Source organism: Canis lupus, chromosome 1 (genome assembly GCF_011100685.1).
Source record: "Canis lupus familiaris isolate Mischka breed German Shepherd chromosome 1, alternate assembly UU_Cfam_GSD_1.0, whole genome shotgun sequence".
In the NCBI taxonomy this organism is placed as follows: domain Eukaryota; kingdom Metazoa; phylum Chordata; class Mammalia; order Carnivora; family Canidae; genus Canis; species Canis lupus.
Genome location: NC_049222.1, coordinates 45,139,911 through 45,166,122, shown reverse-complemented (window position 1 = coordinate 45,166,122; position 26,212 = coordinate 45,139,911). Strand labels below are relative to the sequence as shown.

General features: G+C 39.2%; 1 protein-coding gene across 24 annotated transcripts in view; it reads right to left on the bottom strand.

Moving 5' to 3' along the window:
• The window catches only part of SCAF8 (SR-related CTD associated factor 8), a 221,958-nt gene that overhangs the window by 90,688 nt on the left and 105,058 nt on the right, over nt 1-26,212 (bottom strand). For 4 of the 24 annotated variants that reach the window (XR_005353706.1, XR_005353714.1, XR_005353708.1 and 1 more), the window contains exon 22: nt 3,277-3,472. The exons of the other annotated variants lie outside the window; for them this stretch is intronic. The gene's annotated coding sequence lies outside the window, so the exon portion shown is untranslated. The remainder of the gene's footprint in view (nt 1-3,276; nt 3,473-26,212) is intronic. 24 annotated transcript variants of the gene reach the window in all.

Genomic DNA, 26,212 nt, shown 5'->3' with positions numbered 1-26,212 from the left:
CCTGCCCCGAGGAGTCGCATCTCCCTTCCTCACGGTTTTCACTCTGAGCAGCGCTGAAAAGACAACTGTTGCTGTCTGCAGTATTTTACATAAGCCCCAATCTCAAACCGACCTGCAGCCTCCTTGCTGGCTTTCTTTCATGGAGTGCTGGACTACTCTTTCATGGTCAGTCTGGGGCTGTGCATCTCCTCTGAAGTGTCCTTTGTACAAAGACCTCGTTTCTTTTCCATCAGGATTAGGGTCACTTTGCATATATTAGCAGGGTTACATTGTTGACTTTATTATTCCTCTTGAGTCCAATTCCCTTTTTGAGACTCTATCCACTGAGTTTATCTCTGAACCCTCTGAAAGCTTCTTCTAAACACTGTCACGGTACAAGCACGTGTGCAAGGTGCCACAACTACACATGCCCATCCACTTAGGGATGGTAACAGGTACCTGGTTACTTTCCATGGTGCCACCACCAGAAACTGCCATCAATACCCCAGACAGGCATCATTATCCCCATTTTTGCAGAGCAACTCGGAGATATGAAGCCTGTGGCCCCAAGCAACCCATGAGTGAGGGGTAAAGTCATCAAAAGCACAGCTCTGAGTGACACCAAAACTCACATGCTTCCTCTACTCTATGGTGTCTTAAGCTCTCTAAGAAGTTTTTCTTTCCTTTTTAAAATTTTTAACATTTATTTTACTATTTTTTAAAAAGATTTATTTATTTATTTTAAGAGAGAATTCCAACCAGACTCTGCGCTGAGCCTGGAGTCACAATCCAGAGATTATGACCCAGTGGAAACCAAGAATCTAATGCCTAACTATTTGTGCCCCCTGGGAGCCCCTTTCCTTTTTTCTTTTTATTAAAGATTTTATTTATTTATTTGAGATAGAGGGAGAGAGAGGCAGCAGGAGCCGAGGGTAAAGGGAGAGGGAGAAGCAGGCCCCCAACTAAGCAGGAAGCCAGACCCAGGGCTCAATCCCTGGACCTTTGGGATTATGACCTGAGCCAAAGGCAGATGCTTAACTGGCTGAGCCACCTAGATGCCCCTGTTGGTTTTTTTTTTTTTTTTTTTAAGAGTATGATTTAACAACAGCTTTTCCTATGTTTACACATATTATTTCATCCTTTTCCCAATTACATTTTTTATTTTGGTCTTTCTCCCTCTCTCCATATATTTTTTGAGGTATAGTTGACATAACATTATATTAGTTTCTGATGAAAATCTTTTTAATTTTGCAGTGTTTTATTCTACACTATCATGTATTCTATATGGCAAACAAAAATCTGCTATATTTTAAGGAATAAAAAAAATGCCCAGATTTAGAACTACAGGTGATTTTATTTCTTTCATACTTACCTCCATCATCTACTTTTTTCTACCATATGCATTACTCGTATGATTTTTGAAATAGAAATAATAATAGAATCTGCATATTCTGAGATCCAGTTTTATCTATATTATCTACACAATTGGACAGATACTCTTTAGTATTTAGCAAAAGTTAAAAAAATACAAAAGGGGCATTTTGAAAATTAAGAGGCTTCATGATTAGAATTTTATTATAAAAATAGGAGAAAGATACATTCGTTTGTTTCAAAGAGGCACCTGTGAACTGGATTGGGTGCAGGGTGTGGCGGGTGTGTATTAACTGAGGTCTCCCCTCCCCACTAGGATCACCAGTACAGGGAGTAAATGCCCTCCCCTTGTGCTCCCATTTTGAGTTGACTGGCAGCTCTGTCTGGAAGTGGAGTCTAACTCCTAAAGGACTTCTCTTTACTTTCCTCACTCTATTTAACTCTACATGGGAGTAAATATAATTAATATAAATGGGCATAGAGTGGGCCTGGCCCCATATACCTTAGTAAACTCATTAACTAACTGATGTGAATAATTGGGGAGTTTTATTCTAAATATTCTAAAATGTTCTAATTTTTAAAAAATATTTTATTTATTCATGAGACAGAGAGAGAGAGAGAGAGGCAGAGACATAGGCAGAGGGAGAAGCAGGCTCCATATAGGGAGCCTGATGCGGACATAATCCTGGGACTCCAGGATCATGCCCTGATGAAGGCAGATGCTCAACTGCTGAGCCACCCAGGCGTCCCATATTCTAATATTCTAAATATTTTAACAACATATATAGATTATATGTGCTTGTGCAAATCTCAAATGCTCAAACTGGAAGTAGGGTCTTTTTTTTTTTTTTTTTTAGATTTTATTTATTTATTTGGGAGAGAGAGAGAATGAGCAAGGGGGAGGGGCCAATGGAGAGGTGAGAAACAGACTCCCTGCTGAGTGGGGAGCCCAATGTGGGGCTCAATCCCAGGACCCCAAGATCATGAGCTAAGCTGAAGGCAGGTGCCCAACCAACTGAGCCACCCAGGAGACCCTGGAAGCAGGGTCTTAGAGGAACCTGGGCATTCCTTAGGCATGCTAAAGAACCTACCCAAGGTCACACAGTTAGTTAAGGACTAAAGAAGTCAAGGATTAAAATGTAAATGCTATTTTTTAAAAACTTAATGTGAATTGTTTTTAGATAAACTCTGGAGTTAATTTAAATAGCTAAATTCTAGTCAAAGCCAGTCTCAGTTTGGCAATCAGATGTTTACGGTAGATAGTACAAAGAGGAACGCTTTTTTTCTCAGTCGAATGGTTATGTAGATTTATATGCATATTTCATAGTTTTAAAAAGTTACATAGATCAATGGTTTGGTAGCTGGCTGAAATAATTCCATATTTTAAAAATCTGTAGGAGGCATCTGTTAGCAGTTTTGAGTTTCTACCACAGACTAACAATTTGGTGATAGCAAGCTGTCTTCCAATTAATGTTCCAGAAAACATTTTATTTCAAGATTTTCAGGACCAGAGCCAAGATTTTCTGGGATTCAGTTATATGAAGCATCATTGTAGTTTTTGCCTTTAATAAATCTTTCATATCTAGGGTTAATAAGCAGTATGTCTTGAAAAATGTTTTGACTTCCTAGGAAAGCTTAATCGAGACTCTTTAATAGGTAACCTGCCTTTAACTGTTCCTAACCTAATGGATAAAGTAAAAAAAACACTTAGAATCACCATCATCTTACATTTACATCATTCCTTTCTCAAAATTATGCAATTTCCCTTGTGTTTTTTTTCTCTCTCTCTTAGCAAACTTGGAATCAGACTTTACAAATGTTCACCCTCCCAAGGAAGCTCATTGATTTTTCTGAGGCTTGCTTCCCCCACAACCTTCTTTCTATGAAATCACACCCCCTATGGTCTTCAAAAATCATGGGACTAACCTTCCTTATGAAGCCTTTCAGAGGACCTCCTCTTAGCCGCCAGACCTGGATCCCATGGAGTCACATGCAACACACTGGGTACATATTTCGTTTCCATACTTTCCTGCCTTCTGTTACTATTATGCTCGGAGCTTCTAAATGGATGACGGCATTTAATTTCTCTAGCACCCAACACAGTGCCTGGCCACTCAATTATCTGTTGGGTGAACAAATAAAACAAAACCTAAAGCCAAACTGATGACCAATATGTGCTCATTCTTTTATACTTACAACTTTTTCTTTTCCTGTACTATTTCTTTTTTTAAGATTTTATTTATTTATTTTATTGAGAGAGAGAGAGAGAGAGAGTGGGGGAGGAGCAGAGGGTGAGGGAGAAAAGCAGACTCGCTACAGAGAATGGAACCCAAAGTGGGGCTCCATCTCAGGACCCTGAGATCATGACCTGAAACAAAACCAAGAGTTGGATGCTTAACCAACTGAGCCACCCGAGCACCACTTCCTGTACTATTTCAAATAATAATATAGAACATCTGAAAATCTATACTAATGCACTTTTTTTTTTTTTCAGTTTTCAACTGAAAAAGTCTCATGCTTTGGCACTTACTTTCTACCTTGTCCTATAGTTTTTGGTTTATAAATTCTCAGCTCTATGAGCATATGAACTTTATGGATATAGGACTAATGTCTTACCCAGTCTCCTACCAACTATAAAACCAGGGTATTGTCAGGCACAGGCACCCAATAATTATTCAGAGGAAACGCCTAAGGGGCAGGACAGGACATTCTTCCTTTCCTTGGAAAGTAAAGAGAGAATGAGAAGCAGATAGTTTAAGAGAATATGTGTATATGCAAAAGACTTTCATGACTAGAATTAGCACACGTATAAGCAGTGAAATAAAGAGGAAATGAGTTGCATAGTATGTACATTAACCTCTCAAAAAGAAAAAAAAACAGGAAGACTTTTTACATGTTGATCCAGGCAGGCCCCCATACAGACCATGAGGAACAGCACAGTAGCTTTAGGGAGAACTGGGTGGGAAGGCATTGCAGGTAACTGGTCATTTGGCCTCCAGAACAGCCAACACTCAGACCTTCTCTAGCTCTGAGAGTGCTAAACTTCTCCTGTGTGAAGCCAAATATGTATGTGTGCATGTGTATGTGTGTGTGTGTATACATACATATAGGTAGCTAAAAACTATAATCATTTTTACCAATTTTACTGTTATAAAAGTTGTTGTGTAACACCATCCACACTGGTTCAGAAAGGGCATTAGGTCAATTTCTATTTTTCTGAACTCAAGGTTAGGATGAGTATTTTTACCATTGCAGGAGAAGGAGCATCTCCTGGAGTGCCTGAAATATCTGGCAGGTTTGCACTACCTGTTGGCTGAATGAATCCTTCCTTACTAAGCCCTTAACATTCAGAATACTCTGGGACTACTTCAGGTTGCCACGATGGAAGTATTCCTATATTCTGCTGCCAAAGATGCTCTGTCCTTGTTAACACTGATTATATAAAATACATTGCTTGATGCTGACATGCTGGCTACACTCTAAAGCCTTGGTGATGATGGTGTCATCATGGGTGACATCGCTGATGGAACATTTTATAGAGCATATGCTAGGACTGTCTCTAGAACAAGGTCTCCGCACATTTTTTTATCCTCGCATTTTGGCAAGACAGGTATTAAGGGAGCCTCGTGAATCAGAAACAGGTTCAGGTGTGGTCATGGTGTAAGGCAGGTGTCAGATCCGGGATGTGCACCCCAATCTTCCAATGCTCTTCCCACTTTACCCCAGTTACCTGTGAAAGTCCAGGTCCTGGGTATGCAGAAGAATGTCACTTCCCACCTTTGGTTGTTAGGAAACTATTAACGAAAATTATACACTACCTCCTTGCCCCAAACTAGAGAGATTATAGCTACAATATTATTATTTGGGAAGCAGGTAGAGAGAATAATTCCCATAGATGAGTCACCACCCCCTTCCCTCGCCTGAGTGGCTGTTTCCTTCTAGAAGGATACAAAGAGAAGACTGCCACGTACACATCTGCCAGGCGACATGAAACAAATGCAGAGCCTGCGCCCTGCTCATCCTCCAAGCCCCCACCATCAGGGCTTTATCGTACCGTGTGCTTATGCTCTACCAGTGAGTGCTCCCCCCATGACCACCCGGTCCACACCTGGGCTCTTGGCCAGCACCCCCTGCCCCCCTTACCTGTCCCCTGGGGGGGCGTGGGAGTTACTGAGCCTGTCTCCTGGCAGAGCCTTCCTGACCTTGCCCTCCATCACCTGCCCTCTGTCCGGCTCCTTCCTTCACTCCTTGCCCCTCTGGACCCAGTTTTGCATTCCACAAGGAAGGCGAACTAGCATTTAAAAAAAAAGGAGAAAAATCCCCCCACCCCTGCCAGCAAACACAAACATGCACAATCCTAGCACTGTTTTCACGGCGAGTGGTTCTTCCTGGGAAGGGAGGAGTACATTTACTCAGTGCTCGCTTACACTTCATAAATACAGCCACGGCTAAGCCTTAATGTATATATAAATATTCAACCTAATTGAGCACTTAGGATGGTATGTGATGAATATTTTTAGCTAAGTCTAATAAAGAGTGGTAATTTTAAATAGAATTTCCTTAGGGAGTATCAGGAATGCTCAGGGCTTTCCAAAAAAGTGCCTTTCATAAACTGCTTGCTGCCAAGTGTTTTCCCGGTGAAGAGAATGCTGCCGGCTATGCTGGAGAGTCAGGGAGATCACTGATCGCCTGCAGGTCCTTGGGGACCCACTTAAGAGTGCCATCCACTTCCCATGTAGATTCTGGAAGAGACATCAAATCTGATGGATACAGGGTGCCTCCTGTTTGCTCCTCGGATAGCAATATATAAACATAAACACATGAACCAGAAGGCTGCCATAAAATGAAAAATGAAATATCCACCCAAATAATTGTTGTCTAGAGCAATATAAGACCTAAGGGGTTGCGGGGGCGGGGGGGGGGGGGGAAGCGATGGCTTCCAGACAGGATCATTGAAGGTCAGAAGTGATCTTTTAAGGGAAAACTCAAGTTTGCTATGGTGTTTTTCATCTTCCAAAGTGAAAACCAAGCTCCTTCCCTTTAATAGGTAATGTCGAATATCCATGGTCCCTGTTGGCCATTGACCTCTCCCGAATGTTCCATGGCTTTTCCTTATGGGCCAGATCCCTCACGCTGGAGGGCATCACAGTGACTCCTTTCCTCCTGTCCTCCCTCCAGTTCGGGCCAGTTTGTGGTGAGAGGGTGGATTTGGGCAGGCACCCTGGGGTGGCAGTGGGGGGCAGAGAAGGGGGAAGGGGGGCTCCTAAAATACTACTTACAGAGATTGGAGTCTATAGCCTGGAGGAGCCTTTGGAGAAACAATCGGAATAAAATAATAGTCCTGAGTCCTCAAGTGCAAACAAGGTGCTGTGCTAAGGCTCAACACACTTGACCTTCACGCAATCCCTGAATGGCCCTCTGCAGGAGGCGCTATCCCCAGACTTCCTGGTTCACACGAGGAAATCTGCGCACAGACAGTTCAAGTGTCCTCCCTGCCACCTCAACACTGTTCCATAGGAGACACTGGATTTGAATCATATCCACCCCAAACAGTCATGCTTTAAACAGGACCGGATACCTCCTGTTTTACAAGAAACAATCTTTACACTTAGTTTCAAGGAAAATAGACTTGCTACTGTTTTAATTCAACAAAAATAAACTTTCTTAATTACACTGGAAGACCTTCAAAGTGTTTTCAAATGAAAAAGACAAGCAGTGCACGATCAAGAAAGCCATTTGGCGTTGAGAGGAAAAATAATGGCACTCAGTGTTCTGTACATGCAAGAAAAAGCCAAGGTCATAGCCCACATCCCTCTTATGCCTAATATTAAAAAGTTAGTCCCTTGAAAATCAACCAGAAAAAAAAAAAAAGAAAAGAAAAACAGGTTTCAAAGTTAAATATGAATTTTTGGTTGTGTGAACTAACTTGGAAAGTAAACTGATGACTTCTTGTCTACAATAAACATTAAATCTCAGTTATCTACATTAAATCTCAGTTATCGGGATCCCTGGGTGGCGCAGCGGTTTGGCGCCTGCCTTTGGCCCAGGGCGCGATCCTGGAGACCCGGGATCGAGTCCCACGTCGGGCTCCCGGTGCATGGAGCCTGCTTCTCCCTCTGCCTGTGTCTCTGCCTCTCTCTCTCTCTCTGTGACTATCATAAATAAATAAAAATTAAAAAAAAAATAAATAAATCTCAGTTATCTACAATGTTAAGAAATGGGATATTCCACATAAGATAATTTTTCATTACCACAAATTTGCACACGGAACATAAAAGTAGCTCAGCCTACAGTCGGGTATTTGTATACAGTACAATGCAATGCCTTTGGCTGCTTTTTGCTCTTCATGCAGAGATTTCTATGTTACCTCACAACGTAAAGCTACCAGCTGTTACTACTTCCTGCTGTCACCTGCACACACTAGATGCTCGACTAGAGAGTGGAAATTTCTTGCTCCACCAGGACAGCTTATCAGTTTCATCTCTGTAATGAATGACTGTGGACTACAATGACCAAGAATCTCAGAGCAGTGTCTGCATTCCTTCTATGATGCATATGTGGGCTTCCTAAGAGACCTGTCTTCATTCACATAGACCAGGAGTAAGCTGGACCTGTAGGCCTTGCCCTTCAATCTGCCTTGAAAGACACACATACTCTCCACCAACTCCCAGATGGTCTGATGCCTCCTAACAAGACACTGGACCTGCTTGCTTGACCAATGGTCCTGGCCGTGACCTCCTGGCCTGCCCAAACCTGTCTTACTTGGCCTAGTCCCCCCAGGCCCCTGTTCTCCTCCAAAACAGACCTTGTTACAACTGCTTTGGCTGTTCAGGAGACTCTGGAACTCGCTTCCTGGTTTTTACTGGCTGTGTTTCAGAACAGTGGGGGATCCTGCAGATACCTTTAAATCAGTCAGGATTTCTTTCATTCTTTTTTTTTTTTTTTTTTTTTTTAAACTTTTTAGGGATGCCTAGGTGGCTCAGCGGTTGGGCATCTGCCTTTGGCCTAGGGCTGGAACCTGGAGACCCCTGCATGGAGCCTGCTTCTCCCTCTGCCTGTGTCTCTGCCTCTCTCTCTCTGTCTCTCTCTGTCTTTCATGAATGAATAAATAAAATCTTAAAAAAAAAAACTTTTTAAATGAAAACCTTTTTAAAATTATACAAGTAATATGTTATGATTGTGCAAATACTACCACGAGAGAGTGAAAATCCCTCTGTTCCCTCCTGCCATTTATCTTCTGAGACTTTCTTATATATACATACAAACATACCCTCTCTGTTGGTTTTTCAAAAATCTCCATAAGGGATAATACTGTTCTGTAATTTGCTTTTTTTTCACCCCGTGGTGTATGATGAACACCTCTGGGTTCAGCGTACACAGACCTAACTCACGTTTAGTGGCTGGATAGATCATTCGTATTCAGGTTTTACACATAAAATGCTAAAAATATATATTAGAGACGCATTTACTTGCATGTATGCAAATATTTCCATAGGCTTGACTCCTGGGTAAAAGGGAATGCTGTCCCCTCCCGCCTTTTCCTACATAACCTGTAAATCAGTCAGGATTTCGTAGAGGTATATGACCATGCAAATGGTTTGGGACGGAAATCATTAGTTTGTTTTTGTTCTCAGGTGTTTATGGCAATGGACATTCCGGCAGTCCCTGGGCAGGGATTGCTGTGGTGCTGGCACAGCCGGTACCGGGCACTCCAGACACACCGCTGATTTCTCAAGGCTCAGGTCTTCCAGATGTTTCCTCACTGAGTTTATGATCTAATAAAGTAGCACACTAAGGCTATGAGGTTGGAGAGAACATAACTTAGTGTGCAAACGATGAACACCTAGACTATGGTTTTGGTTTACAAAGTACAGTTTTACTGTGACCTGTTTGTGCAGGTTGGACGGAGCCAGACTGGACAACTCCTGTCAGCTCCTTGAGGGTATAGGGCCGGCTCTCTCACCTTCGCTGCTGTATCACCATCGCTGCTGTATCACCATCGCTGCCCATGGCACCGGGCCTACATAGGCACTCCAGAAATGTGTTGAGATAAATGTCTAACTGGAGGTTAGAGGCCCTTCTGGGGCATCAGCCATGTGCCGTTGGTCTTCCTCAAATACAACAGCAAGTTGCTATTTCGGCTCCCCCCCCCCCCAAAGGTGGTAGATGAACTTGCCGAGCTCTGACAACTTCCATTCTCCTTCCTAAGTCATTCAAATTTCGTGTGATCTTGTATGACAAGTGACTTTGTATTCATCTGATTTCACAGTTAAAGGCACGAGGACTATACAACTTATTGTTCATGGAAGAACATTTCAAGATGGAAAAGAAGCAACAGGCATAAACTGGGGCTCTCTGGGGGCAAACGGGGACGTAGGGTCATGCTCACTGTAAGTAGAGCAATAAAGGAGCTCAACTTAGCCAAAGTGAATTCCAACTACATATCCTAAAACGATAGGAGCAATTTTGAGGATAAGTTAAACGTGACAAGGGCCCAGCAGTGCCCTGTTCTATTTCGGTTACACCACCAGAGACACAAACGCTAAAGGTAGCAAGACTGGCAGATTCTAAGGGCACTACTACAAGATTACTGAAAACATAAAACAGTTTGCATTGATTGGAAGTATAAAATAGTTTTTAGAGGATTAAGTTACAAGGTCTCCTGTTCCCCTTATAACTTTATACTTCTCTATGTAACCAGGCAGGATTCCTGCAGCCACAAAATTCCCTGTACAGTACCCTAATTGTAGTTGAATTAACAGGAAGATTAAAAAGTCTGGAGAACTGGACTCAACATTATTAGTTACTATATAAAGCTTTGGAGTAGAAACACATTTGCCAAAATGCTTTTCTATTTATACTCGGTAGGTCTATTCTTTTAGTCACATCACTGTATGGGCAGGACTCCCACTTAAGGGAATAAATTCTAGTAAAACCCATTACACCTCAAAAAAAATTTTTTCAAAGATTTTTAAAAATTTATTCATGAGAGACACAGAGAGAGAGGCAGAGACACAGGCAGAAGGAGAAGCAGGCTCCATGCAGGGAACCCGATGCGGGACTCGATTCTAGGACCCTGGGATCACACCCTGAGACAAAGGCAGATGCTCAATCTCTGAGCCACTCAGATGCACCTACATCTCACATTTTTATTTTTTATTTTTCACTGATTCCAATGATAAAGGTGGGATTTCTCCTACTGGAAAAAATATGGTTCTCCTGGTGGAACCAGTGAAATATAGTGGGTAACTTTGCTGGATGATTTTTATCTATTATCTATTTAGATGAACAAAGTTTTATTGTTATGTCATGGGGCATAGCATGTAACTTATATACGTGCCCAGAATAGAGATATTTACTGTTATTGCATTCAATAATAATGCCGGAATGGAAGTTTGAATACAAAGTCAATGCTAATCTATAACTCCTACTTTTAAGGGCAAATTTTTTTAAAAGATTTTATTTATTTATGAGAAACACAGAGAGAAAGAGAGAGAGAGGCAGAGACCCAGGTAGAGGGAGAAGCAGGCTCCATGCAGGGAGCCTGACGTGGGACTCAATCCTGGGTCTCCAGGATCAGGCCCTGGGTTGAAGGCAGCGCTAAACTGCTGAGCCCCTGGGCTGTCCTAAGGGCAAATTTTTAATGACAGAAGTTCTGACTTCTGAGAAGAACATTTGTCATTATACCATATAAAATTACCTAGAGAATTCTATCTTACTTGTTTTGGAAAACCAGAGCAAAGATTAGAATATGGGAAAAAAAAATAGTGGATGTTGTAAAATAGGCTGATAAAAAATATATTTTTATGAATAAAAAGCACAATATAAGATATATTCATATGTCTATTTTATCATTGTCTCTTGCATTGTTTTCTCATTTTTATAGGTACCTATATATGAAAAGGTAAGTATATTTACATGTTTTTTGAGAAAAAGCCTCTTATGAAATATTAATATTTCTAAACTGTTATCTGTCTCGGTTGTTCATTGAAATATTTTAGAACCTCAACTGTTCTATTCCTACATTCCTTGACAATCAGGGGAGTGTGCAGAGTGAAATGGAGAAAAGACTTTTCAATTCTCTGTTAAAGATAAATATAAACCCTCCAACCAGAACACTTCATTTCAATTCAACAAATATTTACTGAGAACTAGGCATGGCCTGGTGCTTTGCTAAGCACCAGAGATAAAAAGTTGCATACCAGCAATATCTAAAAATTAGCTCATGGATATCAACAACTATATGCACTATCATTATTGACATATGCATGTGGTACAATTCCCACACTTGCCCTACTATCATTAATGTGCAAAATCCCTCTCCCAATCATTTCTGTCTTGTGATTATTAATTCTACTTAAGAACCCACAGACACAGTTCTGCAAAAATGGTATCAAATATATATCTTAAGTAGATTTCAAACTTCAGCAAATTCAAATGTACAGCTATACATGGTTGTTGTATCAGTTTATATTGGAATACTATACTGAACTGCAGCTGAGTATTTCCTATGCCCCTTAGTACAAAATGTTCAAGAGATAACTTAAAACTGGGACTGTTTTGTTGTTGTTCATTCACTTTATTCCTTAGTTAAGAGATACTGAATGCAAATGCCTTCAGCTTAAAATTTTAAAAAGATGTGGTTTTCTTATATATTTAAATTGGCTACTAAACGTCAGCCAAATACAATTTTGAAAGCAATTTCCCAAATGTCACATGCAGCTGTCAAATGCAGCTTAAAAAAAATGAGAAAGATGACAAAGACAAGGCTTTGCAGGACTCAGCACACACATAAGCTCTCAGAGGCTTTTAGCTGGATTGAAAGGACAAATTTATCTGGGGAGAAGTGGGCACACAGAGGAAGCTGGTCAGGGTTCACATTATTTTAAATTCCTGTAACTAAAATCTCCCTACAAATTAGGTCAAAACTTAATCTTTAATTGCTAGAGAACTGGAACATTTTCTAGACTAGAAGAACTCATTGGGTAGGTATTAATCCCATAAATGAACAGAACATGACATTCCTTTAGTTTGACAAACTTAAATCAATGATCTTGAATAAAAATAGATCCTACATTTCATAGTCGACCAACTGTCATCTTTCTAAAATCTTTGCAGCTAAGAACACAGCAGAAGTGAAATCAGATGGAAAAGATGGTTGTGTGTGACAGAGCTGAAAGAAAATAAAAATAACTTCAAACATAATTTGGTTGATAAAATATTTTTCAACAATGGATTCCATTCTTTATTGATGTCGCTCATTTTAAAACTGTCTGTCGTGAATAGATGGTTGCTGAGCCCAGACCAACTTCTGGGGCCCCCTCTAATTCTTTCTCTAAGTTGTCACGTGCGTAAGGCGGCTTGAGCTCATTTATCTCCTGCTGAGAGCTACAGATGCAAGGAGGGGACCTAAGCATTTCCGAAGGGATCAAAGTGCACTATTTTAATTAGCAAGATAAAATATTATTTTAGGGAAAGTGAACAAAGGCTAAATCTGAAAAGAAAAGTGACAGAGTGTGGAATCTGAACACACAGTGCAGGGATCTGAATAGAAAGTCCCATCACGGATAGTGAAGGAAGGAAGAGAAGACAAGCTCTCAGTAACTTCCTGGCATGGCGTTGGCTACAAGTCATCTACATCCAGAACACGGGACGTGGCTGTTAAAGAACACAGGATTTATCATTAGACACCCTCGAGTTAGGACTCCTCTTTTACTCAAAGTAGCTGTATAACTTGAGCTAACGCACATGTTTTGTCTGTGAAGGGAAATAAATAATAGGATAAATAATTGATGTAAAGGGTCAAGTGTATCAGGTATTCAGTAGAGAATAACCATCACCATTATCCAACAATTACAATAACATGACACAACGCTCAATAATGCCAACGCTCCACAATTCTGGGAATGAGGAGGAAGGAGAAAGAAAAGTAGGACAACAATTACAGGTTATCTAGAATAGTCTAAGGAGACCAAAACCACTGGTGAAACCCCTACACATTCTAGGACATCAAGCCATCAACTAATGTCTTGGGTCTACCGTGATTCTAGGTTTGTAATCCATTAGGGATGTGAGATAAAACACAGGATGCCCAGGTAAGTTTGAACTTCAGACATACTTACATTAAAAAAATCATTCATGGTTATCTGAAATTCAAATTCAACCAGGTGCCTTGTATTTTTATTTGCAAAACCTGGCAACTCCATTTCTACTGCCTCATTTCTCTTCACTTAATTCACTTACAGGGGGCCAGAGTAATTCTATTTTGTTTTCAATTCCCAGAGACTGAGAATGGGGTTTCTAGAAGTGAGACAAACAGCACCATTCTTTTAGAAAGGTTTTTAAAGTTTCCTCAAACTTCCAAGGAATTTTTACCATGATGTCACCTGATGCTTATTCTAAGCAGCTGGGATCTGCACTCCCACTTTATAGACGAAGAAACCAAGGCAGAGGTGGGCAGTCATTACCTGGCAACTGCTGCTAACCTAAACCTACTATAGTCTTTGCACATAATCAGATTCCACATATTTCCCTCTGTCCAGAGCATGTTATGAGAAAGTTTTAATTTGCCAACCTAAGAGTTCCTCAATAAGTGAATGGATAAAGAAGATGTGGTATATACATTCGATAGGATATTAACTCAGCCATAGGAATAAAAAGAAACCTTACAATTTGCCACAATGTGGATGGACCTAGCAGGTATGATCCTAAGTGAAATCAGCCAGAGAAAGACAAATACCTATGATTTCATTTGGATGTGGAATCTAAACAACAAACAAAGCAAAATAGAAACACACTCAAAGGTACAGGAAATAAATTGTTGGTTATCAGAGGGGGCAGGGGAGGAGCGGGGTGGGCAAAACCGGTTGCAGGGGATTAAGAGGTACAAATTTCCAGTTATAAAATAAGTGAGTCATGGGATGTAATGGACAGCATGAGGAATACAGTCAATAACATTATAACTGTAGGGTGACAGACAGTAACAGACAGTAACTAGACTTCCTGTGGGGATCATTTCATAATTATGAAAATATAGAATCGCCATGAGGTACACCTGAAACTAACAGGTTTCATGTCAATTATATGTCAATAATTCTATGTCAATTATACTTCATTAAGAAAAAATTTATTGTGCATTATGGAACAAAGAGCATTAAATATGCTTTTCAAATTCCTTTCTCCCCAGTTTGACACAGTGGAGTTCTTATTCATGGACTAATCTGTCACGTGCCTTCCAGCTCTAATTTTCTTTGATTGATGACCCATAAAAGTTGCTGAGTCCCAAGGCCAATATTTTTAAGAATCTCAAACAGAATCTGTTTCTCCAAATTCAGCCTCACAGCCTGCTCGTCCTCACACCTCATCATACAAGACAAACTACCAAACACAAGGATGTGGTGTCCCATGCAGCTTGTCAGAGGTGTCCCAACAACCATGTTGCCTGTGTCCTGTAATACTGCAATGCGTTCTGCATCAGACTCCAGGTTACCTAGGGATGGTGGAGAGCTGGCTCAGCTCATTGACTCCCTGGTCACCCACTTCACCAGGGCCAGTTCTTTGAAGGTCATTTTGGCTTCCCTCTGCACAAAGCACCCTCCCTTTCCTCCAGAGACTTGTCTCTACCTCTGCCTTTTCAGACAGACTGAGAATGCATGAACCATGAGCTGAAATATTCTCAAAGAATATTTGAGAATATTTACTGCCAGGCCCATCTAGTCCTTGTTGCTTCATTATATCTTGAATGGCTGTCCTTTCGCTCTATACTTTCCTACACGTTTATATACAGTAAAAAATAAGATGGCAGAAAGGGGGGGGGGGCTGGGCAAAATGAGTGCAGAGGAAAGAGAGACACCAGCCTCCAGTTATAGAATAAGTAAGCCATAGGAATAAAAAGCAGAGCATAAGGAATACAATGATATTGCAACAGCCATGTAGTGTGGCAGATGGTAGCTACACTCGTGGATAACATAGTATAACATGCCAAATCCCTAAGTTACATACCTGAGACTAATGTAACATTGTGTGTCAAGCTATACTCAAGTTAAATAAATAAGATTGCAGAGGCTGTAGCTTTTCTTGGCTTTAACTCATATCCAGCACATTATCATATATATAACTTGTAAAATGTATGCTTTTCTGAAAGTCAAGTACTGCTAAAAAGAGAGACTTTACATCTAAAGATATCTCCCCATTCCATTTCTCTCAGTATTTTTAGGACACTTTTTCTGAAGAATGAATATTAACAAGTAGGCCCTGGTTCTCCTAATGTCTGTGGTCCTAACATCTTTTTCTCTAGAATCAAGATAATAATGAAAATAATAATAGTTATCATGTGCTAGTCTGATTCTAAATGTCATGTCGCACTATCAAGTGCTGATATAAATCCTCTTAAACGGATGAAGAAACAGTAAGAGTGACACGCTTAATGTCACACAGCTAGGGATTTATTTGCCCAATGTCAGAAGAAGAAACAGAGCAAGAGAGGAACTTGTCCAATGTTATAGATGGGCCTGGTTCCAAAGTTATGCTCTTCACTTACACATTATTCTAATGCCTTAATTTAAAATAAAACTCTTTAGGGATGTCTGGGTAGTTCAGCGGTTGAGCATCTGCCTTTGGCTCACAGTATGGAGTCCCAGGATCAAGTCCCGCATTGAGCTCCCTGCATGGAGCCTACTTCTCCTCCCTCTGCCTATGTCTCTGCTTCTCTCTCTGCGTCTCTTGTGAATAAATTAATTTAAAAAATCTAAAAAAAAAAAAAAAAACTCTTTAGTTAAAGTTTTATGTGAAATATATACATCTGGGCAGAAGGGAGAAGATACAATGAAAAAAGAAATGCTGAAAAGTGATCTAACTAGTATTCTCAGCCATTTCCTGAGCATCTATAACAGAATACAGTGTCATTCTGGAAAACTAAAATAAATTAGGAAACTAATGTTTCTTATTTATTAAACTTATAAAAAGCATAGAATACATTGAAAAGTCATGAAAATTTTATTACACAAAAACAAAACCTGGTAACTTAGATTTACAAAATAGATGGTAACATAATCAAGCAAGAGTTTCCTTTGTCTCCTAGCCATTGGACCATGTGGACAAATTGATTTAATTCAACGTTCTGAATTCACCACTCAGATGCTAATATAACTGAGAGAAACATACAGGACAAAGGCCTGCCTCCTTCTCTGTGGCTGGCTCACTGAACAGTTAAAATAGTTACATGGGAGAAATATTCAGCAACATGCTGTACAATGTGATGTTCCATAGTAGGATGGTGTGTTTGTGTGTGTAGAGAAGGGGTATCTGCAGACAGGACTAATTGAAAACTGTGAGTGCAGATATCTGGGTATAAATAAGGTGTGTTCTTTCAGGGGATATCTTCATAAACATTGCATTTAACATCCTTTGCCAAAAAATACATGGTTCTTAAGTTAATGGAGAAGGCATTCTAGTTTATGGCCTTTTATCTTTTCTAGGGAATCTCTCCAGCCCCTACCCTAAAGAAATACCAGATGTTTATTAGACAACCCATGGAATAATAATCCCCACCCCTCCAAGTTCATATATCTGTAATACATTGTGGCAAGCGGGAGCCAAAATGTCTTATTATAATTGATTTATCCCACCTACTAAGAGGCAATAATTATGTGAATAATTGCTTAGGGGCATAGAATTTAAAAGTGTATAGTGAAAATAAAATTTTAAAATATAAATACTGGTCTTACTTTTCAAGACCAAATCCATACCTATAAAAATGTGTCTATATATTTATGCACCAGATATTGTTTCTCTCACTCAGAATTGGTATGTGGGCAATAAATTTTTATTGTGGGGAATTTGAAAGTTAATAGAGAGATCTTTTATATAAATGGCCAGGTGATTGTTTTAAATTTTTTAACTGGGTTGAATTCAAATGCCTTATGAATGACCTAAGAGATTTTTGATATGAAATGCTGTAATAAATTTGAATGTTATAGAGAATTTGTTTTTTTTAAAAAACCTTGTCTCGTGATTTTCCCTGAAACTAGGGCATTTAAATGCGAAAAAAAAAAAAGTGTCGATATGAGTCATTAAGAACAGCAACTGAAATGTGATTATATACTCCAGAGGAAAAATTCCAGAGCAAAGTATTACATCAAAAGAAGGAAATTCACTGAATTAATATGAGACCAATTTTAAAGAAAAAAATGAAGAAAGCTTAGATCATTAAAAATGATATACACATCTGGTTTCTTGATATAGATGTCATTAATTGAGGGTTAGAGAAAACACAATGGTGATCCTCAGAGAACAGTCAAGAACAGATTAAAGCCCAAGAATTTGGCTACCTTATCCCAGCATGGGTTCTAGAAAAATGAGTGTGTGTAATAATGGCAGCCTGAGTATATACTATGTTCTAGGTACTATTCTAAGTACTTTATATCCACTAATTTACTGCATAGTGCAGGTGCTATTCTCAACCCCGTTCTACAGAAGAAATGAAGTACAGAAGGGGTAACTGTAAGATAACCTCAGAATTAGCAAGTGGCAGAACCAGGACTCAAATCCAGGCCCTCTCCCTGCAGGATCCATGTTGTTACACTGTAGTCCACACTGACTGCTAAAGACTAAGAATGCTGGCACTGAGGGAATCTGTAAAAACTTCTAGTGCAATTTTCTCATTCTACAAACTGAGGCCCAGGCATGCTGTGCTATAGAAGAGTTCCTTCATTCCCAACTGCTTGCTCCATTCACAACATTCCTTATCACCTCATTCCTTTTACAACCACCTTAAAAGTAACTGGCATCATTGTACAAGGCTAGTTGAACGTTTACAGATCTGCTTGGACTCTGCTCAGGGCACCAGGACAGTTTTAAGACCAACATGCATTTGCTTAGTTCTTGTTTACCCTTCTGTTATTAGCAGACAAATCTACAGCAGTAACTTCATAAAACAATATTCACCTATGAAATATCTTGTTGATATGTTCAGAGGATGAAACACCCTGAAATATGGACATTGTGGTATAAGGGCATGAGCAGTTTTAACAAGTTAAATTCCATTATGTTAACAGCAGACAACTGTACTGGAGAGAATTCCTTTGGGACTATTTTGGATTAGTAAATTAAATATTAAAATTATCGATGTTGCATCTAATGAATGTTAAAGTTCCTTCAAACACTGAGAGTCTATGTTTTTGTTTTTGTTTTTTGTAAAAACAAAATTCCTGGTGCTTCAGCTAATGTACCTAAGTATACTATGGGAAGGTGTGTCACGACACCATGAAGCATCAGGCTCCCATTAGTGGAAAAAAACAGCAAGTGACTATCTCTTAGATGAAGACAGGCAGGCAACTTTGTTAAGGTGGGGGAAGGAATGTGGTTCAATTCCCAGAAATACCAACGATGAATACTAGTTCTAAGATAACCAGCTCATCAACAGGAACACTAGGTTTCCTTTCATAGGTGCACAGCGACCTCTACTGGTATAATTGGAGAATCCCCAAACGCAATTTTCTCCATTAAGTGAATTTTCAGAGGCACAATTTAGGAATATCTACTCTTTTGGAACCTTTAAAAAAAAATCTTTAATTGAAAAAATTCCTTCCTCTACTAGTATTGAATATTACAATTAAAATGGTCCACATATATAATATTATAGAATGGGAAGAACTAAACAGTACTTTAATTAAAAAAAATTAATCCTGTTGGTGATAGCAAGAATACAGTATCATGTCATTAAAGCTATTAAAAAAAACTTTTTTGGAAATACCCCTAATATGCCCGAAAAGTTACCAAAGATACCAATTATAGAACAGTAATTATATATTGAAAATTCTCAAATACTCTGAAGATTTCAGTTGTCAAATATACATGATCCATTTTTCTCATGAATATTTTGTTTTCTTGTTTTCAAAATAATACTTAAAGCTTTGGGTTTTTTTCAAGTCTCAAAGACAATCAGAAATAGAATTATCTGTAAGCAGGTTTATCATGTGTATTAAAACTTTTGGTGGATGAATTTTGCCTACATGTGAAGAAACATCAAAGACAGCCCTCACATGCTTCATTATGTAACAGGCACATGCGAGTATGGCTGGAATACTGTTCATGAGTTCAACGGAAAGCATGAGTTTTAAAAAACCAACAGGAGTATTTTTGATTCTTGGAAGCTGAAATAATCTCTTTGAAATTTCATTTTCATAACTTTCCACTGCAGAAAACGATATATGAAAACTCCCAATGATAGCCCAAATTTGATTTCAACTGTGGGGAAACACAGCCTCTCTCATCTTGTTCCTATTCTTTCTTTTTAAACAAGCACAAAAAAAGAAAATAGTTGAGAATTAGTGAATTAGTTTGGTTTGCACAGAATATATACATAGATTAAATGCAGAGTCGGAGAAATATTTTAGAGTAATAGATTGGGGGGGGGGCACCTGGGTGGCTCAGTCGGTTAAGCCACTCATTTCAGCTCAGGTCATGATACTTGAGGGTGGTGAGATTGACCCCTGTGTCAGGCTCTGCACTGGGTGTACAACCTGCTTGAGATTCTCTCTCCCTCTGTCCCTCCCCCCACTCCTTCTCTTAAAAAAAAGAGTAATGGATTAGGGAATGAAGACATTTCGACTTAACTTTGACAACTAGGATTTCAAAGTTTCTACACTTCCTTTTATTTTTGTTTATTAATTTATCCGTCAATATATGTTGCACTACCTGTAGGCAGCACCAGGTATAAAAGGGTTTAGAATAAAGCATTGTCCTTGCTCCGGAGGAATTAAAAAGCTGGTACAGATAAAACAAACAAACAAAAAAAGAAAACAAAAAAACCCAGATGATTTGCTATACAAATAATTATAAGGACAGATTTTAAATAGCTTGACTTTAATATGCAGACTTTTCACTAAAAAGCTACCTCCCTACTCTCACCCCTTACAACAGTGTCTGCAGACCTGTACATTTCCTCTCTCCCCACTCTTTTTCTGGAGGAGGGCGCTGTGGTTGGGGAAGTGACTCTTCTGGCTCAAGGACTAACCATATTAACAGTTGTTAAAGCAATTACCATCACAGAGCTCTCCTCCTATCCAATAGTACTCACAGAATAGGCCCTGGAATCACATACTGGATGGACACACAGCTTTTAATAAGGAAAGACTAAATAAAAAGTGAAAACCCACCAAGTCCTCCACAGCCTTGCCTGGATGTTTCAGACTCTCTCTTCTGGCCTATGGGATAAGGCTTTACTCACGTCAGGAAAACATGATGCAACAAAACCAATTCTCTAAAAATTAACTCTAATTCTCTGAAAGAGAATTTTATTTTTTGAAAAAGACTTTATGTACTCATGAGAGACACAGAGAGAGAGGCAGAGACACAGGCAGAGGGAGAAAACAGGCTCCTGGCTGGGAGCCTGATGGAGGACTCAATCCTGTACCCTGAGATCACACCCTGAGCTGGAGGCTGACGCTCAACCCACTGAGCCGCCCAGGTGTCCCAAAATTAATAGCTTTTATTTTTTAAAATTTCACTTATTTATTCATGAGAGACAGAGAGAGAGAGAAAGAGAGATTGAGAGGGGGGTGGGGCAGAGACACAGGCAGAGGGAGAAGCAGGCTCCATGCAAGGACCCTGAGTGGGAATCGATCCCGGGTCTCCAGGATCATGCCCTGGGCCAAAGGAGGCGCTAACTGGTGAGCCATCCACCCAATAGATTTTAAAAAGATAAAGTCAAGAAATTCTGTGTAAATACTGAAGCCTTGACAGTACTTCAATATGTCCAAAAAGGCAAGAACATCACTTAAAACACTGCCATGACTGCTTATAATAGAAACAGGAAACAACTGAAGTATTCCTTAGTAGAAGATTAGTTAACTAAATTGTCGTTTAATAAACATTGGAATATTATGCAAGCATGAAAAAGAGTGATAGGTTTATAAGCTTTGGAAGTCTCTAGAAGGGCACATGGGGACATATTAGTGGTTGCCTCTGCAGTAGAAGAACTGGCTGGCTGGCTAATTTTGAATTTTTTACTTTATAACCTTTGGTGCTTGTTGAATTTTTCATGATGAACAAGTACTATTTAAAAAATAAAACAGAGGGACGTCTGGATGACTCAAGCGGTTAAGCATCTGCCTTGGGCTCAGGTCATGATCTCAGGGTTCTGGAATTGAGCCCCCATGTCGGGTTCCCTGCTCATGCTCAGTGGGGAGCCTACTTCTCCCTCTGCCCGTCCTAGCTCTCCTTCTCACTCACTCTTTCTCAAACAAATAAATACGATCTTGAAAAAAAAAAAAGGTTAAAACATAAAATAATCATAAAATAAATACTATTTTTAAGAATTATTTATTTAAGAGAGAGCACATACATGAGTGCGAGCAGTTGGGAGGGGCAAAGGGAGAGGGAGAATCTGAGGCGGACTCCTTGCTGGGCACGGAGCCCAGGGTGCGGCTTAATCCCAGGACCCTGAGATCATGACCTGAGCCGAAATCAAGAGTCGGATGCTTGACTGACTAAGCCACCCAGATGTCCCAAAATAAATACTATTTTGAATGACAAAAACAAACAAACAAACAAACAAAAAAACCAGCTGCTCTGTGGAGAATAGAAAGAAAATAGGAGTATTGCTAGGTCAGTGTGAGAGTTTTTCACACCAAAAAAATAAGCAGGATAGAGTTGTTTTTTTTTGTTTTTTTTTTTTTTTTTTTTGCCAAATGGATATTTTGAATAGTTCATGTGTCAAAATAAACTAAATAAATTTAAAAAAATAAACAGTGACTGAACTGGGTTAAGTGACGGTATTCCTAAAAGGAAATAAACCTTTCCATGAGAGTTATTCACTGTGGGGGTGTTACAACATTTTAGAAGATATTTTCTACCTCCACAGTTATCCCTACAAATTTACTATTTGTTTGCTTTATTCACTGCTTTGCTCTAAATGTTAACACTCCAAGAATTATTTCTGAGCAACACTCTGTTCTCCTTCACCTGTGGAATCTTCTGTGGCATAAACAATGTGACAGCACAGGATGAACGATCTATACCACTCCTCAAGACCCTCAGATGACAAATTCTGTGCTTAGGACAGAAGCTAAAATGGAGACTAAGAATGCGGTAAAAATAATTTTGAAAACAACCTCAGTTCAGAAACACCGCTTCAAATTGTACTGTTCCAGGGGCACCTGGGTGGCTCAGAGGTTGATCCCGGTCCAGGGACTGAGTCCCACATCGGGCTCCTTGTAGGGAACCTGCTTATCCCTCTGCTTTTCTCTGCCTGTGTCTCTCATGAATAAATAAATTAAAAGTCTTTTTAAAAAAAATTGTAAGGCTCCACAATGCTATAACTGACAGATTTTTTTTTTTTTAAAGTAATCTCTACACCCAATGTGGGGCTCAAACTCATGAGCCTGAGATCAAGATTCGTATGCTCTACCAACTGAGTCAGTCAGGCTCCCCAGCTTTTCTTTTTTTTTTTCTTTTTTTTCACTTTTTGAAGTATTATAGAAAAAAAACCAAGTACCTATACGATCTAATATGAAATATGAAATTCTGCAATATAAAATTTCAATTTAATATCTAGTATAGGTAGAAATTAACTGGAACAGAGCGGAGGTGGCAGGATGTGGAGGGAACAAAACCAAGGTGCAGTTGTGGCTGAAAACTACTTAATGTTCACTTGTTTGAAGGTCTGAGACAAAAGATCAGGAATTCAATTTGGACTTATGAACTGATCATTTTTTAGTCATGCATTTCAGTTATGGGTAGATTTTGTTCTATATAAAAATGTGTGTGCTAGAGAGTGACAGTGCATGGGGGGTTAACTTTTAATCCCTGAAAGGTGCCAGGGGTAGATGAATTTTTAAATAGAGAAAGGCAGAGAAGAAAGCTAGGGAAAGGCAAACACTTATTTTACACTATCACGTGGGCTGACAATGTATTTTCAGATTCAGATTGAGTTTCCAGAGTACCTGTGTGTCTATATGCATGTGTGTGTGTGTGTGTCTATACCTTGCAAATTATATAAAAATCAATACACGTAAAGCAAGCAAAAATAAACCTTTCAGTGAGTCCTGTCTAGACTTAAAAAATATTTAATGAGCAGTGAGGATAATTTTACAATGCAGATGTTGTTTTTGTGGGTATAATTATGATGGACTCCATTCATTTGTCCATTTTTAAAGATTTATCATTTTAGGAGAGTGAAACAGTAACATTCTTCCATCTTCATCAAACGATTAGTAAAGAATTTGCCCTTCAGGACTTCATCAGAGTCAAAATCCTGCACCAGTGAAATCACCTAGCAATGGCAAAATCCTGTTGGAATTCACCAAGTGAATGTTAAGAACTCTCCAAACCAAGTCCTTTAAAATTAAATTTTTTGAAAAACTTTAAATGAAAAATTATAGTATACTCCAAAAGGGATGCATCTAGCACCCTATAAAGTAGGAAAATGAATTGACAATACTGAAGACAGAAGGATTATCCTTTAAAAGAGTTTAAAATGTTTTATATTCAGCTAAAAGCTTTCATACTACCAAGTCCAGATTTGAATGGTGACATCATCTTTTCTGAGCTTCAGAGCAGAGACTGCAGATCTTCTATTTTAATAACTAAAAGCACAGTGCAACCTTACAGATTTGAAATGATCTTTGGAAAACTGATAACTGGAAAAACAGAGTATTACTTTTTTGCTATCCTGACTTTACTTTGTAGTAATGCTGTATCATGAGCATTTTATTTTTGAAAATTAAAATGTCAAAATCTTACTTTCTACATGGATACTTACCGATTAGGCCTTTACAGAGAGGCTCTAAGCCCACCTTGATGGGATCTGTTTAGCTACTTAATTCCTCATTTAAATATACCATTAAATTGCACACTAAAACCCTATATGGTCCACATCAAACTAACTATACTGTATGGTTTGTTGAATAATGAGTCTGCATTATGATGGAGTCTTGAAACACCATTCACTACAAAATTCTTTTCCTTTTAGAAAAACATATGTTTTTAGGTCAATAGAAAATAATCTAAATTAAAAACTACATTTATAGAAAAAAAAGGTAGAAGTCAGAAACAAATTTGCCTTTTTAATGCTTGAATGCACATTTGCATCTCAGGTGCAGAACTAATCCACCTAAAAAGCAAAGTGCATTATTGCTGCTTATATGTATCTTCTTAAACAAATACAACTCGGGTTTTACAGGTTAATTAGAATATGGATAAACTGCTACCTCCCTATTGTTGTTCTAATATTACAAATAAGAGGTTCTAGCTTTAGTATGATTATCAGCAGGGGCACATTAGAAAGGAATATTTCAAGGGCGCCTGGGTGGCTCAGTCAGTTGAGCATTTGACTCTTGATTTTGACTCAGGTCATGATCTCAGGGTGGTTGTTGGATCAAGGCCCGAGCTAGTTGTGGAGCCTGTTTGCGATTCTCTCTCCCTCTCTATGCTCCCCTTTTATCTCTAAAAAAGAAAGAAGAAAAAGGAATATTTCAATTTCAGTGTTAACCAGGAAACTAGAATGAAAAGTAGCATGCTATATGCTACAGTCATGGGGAATAAATATTTCTGAGTTCCATTCCTAACTCCATCTGACATGAACATAAAGAAATTCCTTATCTGTCAAGTATTTAATATGCTTATCAGTCAAGTGAGTACTAAAATGGTAATATTAACCAAAGGTCAGTAAAGCTAAAGGGGAGCCAAGTGCAGTAAAACTACAAGGTCAAGTGTTTTCACTCAACAAGAAGTAAACTATACATAATAATTTCCCCCTTAATGGAATAAAAGGGAAAGGAGAAAAAATGAGTGGGAAATATCAGAAAGGGAGACAGAACATGAGAGACTCCTAACTCTGGGAAACAAACTAGGGGTGGTAGAAAGGGAGGTGGGCGGGGGGTGGGGGTGACTGGGTGACGGGCACTGAGGGGGGCACTTGACGGGATGAGCACAGGGTGTTATTCTATATGTTGGCAAATTGAACACCAATAAAAAATAAATTTAAAAAAAATAATTTCTCCCTTAACTCCCCCCCCCATAACAGGCTACTTTCACTTGTCTAGCTTCTGACTGGTCTAGAATTCCTGTTTTAACTTTTTTCTTTTAAAGCCTACTTACTAGAATCTCAAAATACAGGTTCACACTTTAAGGACAAGTCTAATAATTACGGGGAGTTTGAAATAAGAAGTCCAACAGTGTAACAGGAGACATGCAACTCTAGATATTGGTAATATGGACATTTTTACAAAAAAGGAATTTAATTAGATTTGACAGATTAAACACAACACAGATGGGCTACTTATGCTGTCAGTAATCAACACTTTAAGGAGGGAACTGTTGGTTTTACTATACAACAAGAAGTCAACTGTACTGAGCTTGGGTGGCTCAGTAGATTAAGTATCTTTCTTCAGCTCAGGTCATGATCCTGGGGTCCTGGAATCAAGTCCTGCATCAAGGCTCCCTGCTCAGCAGAGAGTCTGCTTTTCCCTCTCCCTCTGCCCTTCTTCCCACCCTACTTGTGCTCTAAGTAAAAAAAAAAAAAAAAGTTAAAAAGGGCAATACCTAGCCAAATAAAACTGGTAGGTCATGTAGTGTTCATTTGGCTTCCACCTGAGAATAAGATACTACCTCTAATATAGTCTACTGGGAAATATCCCACTAGGAAAAGGCCTAATGGGAAATGGAATCTAATGGAATTTCCCTAATGGGAAATGGAATCTAAGACCACTTGCTAGAATAATTCCATAGAAAATGGCAATGCCTTAATCAATGGTTCTCTAAATTCAGTATGTAAGTGACCTGATAGCTAGTTAAAACTGCAGGTTTCCTCATCTACTCTCAGAGCTTTAGCATCACTGTCTTGAGAAGGGCTCAGTCTGCA